The sequence below is a fragment of the Bubalus kerabau genome, chromosome 16 (genome assembly GCF_029407905.1).
Source record: "Bubalus kerabau isolate K-KA32 ecotype Philippines breed swamp buffalo chromosome 16, PCC_UOA_SB_1v2, whole genome shotgun sequence".
NCBI lineage: Eukaryota > Metazoa > Chordata > Mammalia > Artiodactyla > Bovidae > Bubalus > Bubalus kerabau.
This window is the reverse complement of record NC_073639.1, coordinates 68,669,954-68,672,046: the sequence shown is the minus strand read 5'-3', so window position 1 is coordinate 68,672,046 and position 2,093 is coordinate 68,669,954. Positions and strand designations below refer to the sequence as shown.

The window sequence follows — 2,093 nt, the reverse complement described above, 5'->3', positions numbered from 1 at the left end:
GACACCTGCCTCTTCTCAGGCCTCCAAAAGTTTGGGCTGGTATGGAAGAATGTCCTTCACCATCTGACCAGACTGAGAACCTCATCTTCTCTCCCCACCATCCTCAGCCCTTAATTCACTGATATTTACACTTAGAAACGATGTGGTTTAATGATTTCACATCATAGATAATAGTTGGAAGCACAGAGAGGTTAAGTCACTTGCCCAAGGTCACACAGCTTTTTAGAGTCAGAAGTCAGACCCAGCCTGACTCCAAACTTCCCTCCTCTGCCCTCTACCAGGCTTGCTCATCCAAATCTTTACTGTACAGATGGGGGACACGGGATCCAGAGACAGCAAGGCACTGGCCCAAGGTCGCCCACCAGTTAGCAGTAGAGCAGCAGCCGCTGGTCCAAAGGAGAGAACGTTTCCATCACGTGAGGGGGACCCCGTACATCACCATCTAAAGCTTTGTCACTGAAACCAGTGGTTCTCAAAGAGTGGATTCTGGACCAGCAGCTGCAGCCTTACCTGGGAACTTGTTTGAAATGCAGGCTCTTAACAAGCTACCAGGGGATGCTGAGGCTGGCTCAAGTTTAAAAACCACTGACTCAAACATTTCCAGTAAGAACACATTCTGGCTCCCAGGACTTGTCACCTTCTCCATCCACAGAATTGTGGTTAAGAACAGAGGCCTTGGAATTAGACAGACCCAATCTGATGATGGGCTTCCCAGGTGGCGCTAATGGTAAAGAACCCGCCTGCCAATGCAGGAGAGGTAAGAGACACTGGTTCGATCCCTGGGTGGGGAAGACCCCCTTGGAGGAGAGCATGACCACCCACTCCAGTAGTCTTGCCTGGAGAATCCCACAGACAGAGGAGCCTGGCAGGCTACAGTCCACGGGGTCGCACAGAGTCGGACACGACTAAAGCGACTTAGCCCGATATGATGAAATCCCTGTCTCCACCACTGGGAGCTGGGTGGGCAAGTCCTTTTACCTCTCTGAAGCTCAGTTTGCTCATCTGCAGAGGCTGAGGGAGGGAGGAGGGGCTGAGCAAAGGGCAGGAAGTGGAGGAGGGTGGGAGAAGGAGTCGGGGGAAGAAGCAGCCTTCCAGGAAGACGGAGCACACTGGGGTGGGGCTGGGGGGAGCCTGGAAGAGGAGCTGGGAGACCCTGGCCTCTGGACGGATTTAGGGAAATTGCCTCTTCCTCCTTCTTCAGGTGCTGCTACGAGAGGCCCGGCGCGGTCCCAGGCCCCAGGCCTCCAAAGCCAAGCTTTAATGAGCTTCAGGTGTTATCAGCTGGGAGCCACATCAGGGAGGCTGAGCGAGGACCAGGGCTCCCAGCCGGCCAGGCCTCAGATTCGAGGTGGAAGTCGGGGCACCCACAGCCCCGCCCGGGGCGCCCCCCACCCCTCCGGTGAGAAACAGGCAGTCGAGCTGCCCCTGCCCCCGTCAGAAGCTATAGTCTTGGGCCACCATTCTGAACATGGCAGAAAAGTTTAGTTTTTTCCCTTCCTTGGAGTGAAAAGGCTTTTGTTGAGGTTTTTAACTTTTGCTTTTTTTTTTTAAATAGGATTCTGAAATCCAAGGCCTGATCTAGAAATACTAGTAGCTGAGAGATGTGATACCCTTCACGGCCTGAAAAGACACTCTGTTTATTCCCATAGAAACTGTTGTTACAAGATGGCGGATTAGGCTTCATCTCTCTCTCTTTCTTTTTTCATTTAAAAAATGTATGTATTTATTTACTTGGCTGCGCTGAGTCTTAATTGTGGCATGCAGGATCTTTGTTACCGTATGTGAACTCTTTAGTTGAGACAGGTGGGATTTAGTTCCCTGACCAGGGATCAAACCCAGGCCCCCTGCATTAGGAGAACAGAGTCCTAGCCACTGGACCACTAGGGAAGTCCCCTTTATTTTATTGAAGTAAGTTGTGTTAATTTCTGTGGGATGACAGTGATTTAGTAAGATATATATATATATATATATATATATATATATTTCTTTTCACTATGGCTTATTGCAGGATATTAAACATGGTTCCCTGTGCTATACAGTAGGGCCTTGCTCCTTATCCATTCTCTGTATAATAGTTCGAACCTGCTAATCGC

General features: G+C 50.2%; 1 long non-coding RNA gene across 2 annotated transcripts; it reads left to right on the top strand.

Annotated features, from left to right (window-relative positions):
• Positions 1 to 341: 341 nt before the first annotated feature.
• LOC129630052 (uncharacterized) lies at positions 342 to 1,848 on the top strand. 2 transcript variants are annotated; one of them, XR_008703483.1, is made up of 3 exons: positions 342 to 757; positions 1,202 to 1,399; positions 1,556 to 1,848. It is a non-coding gene; the product is annotated as an uncharacterized LOC129630052 (long non-coding RNA). The 2 variants fall into 2 exon arrangements; XR_008703484.1 differs by lacking the exon at positions 342 to 757 and adding an exon at positions 784 to 960.
• Positions 1,849 to 2,093: the final 245 nt, after the last annotated feature.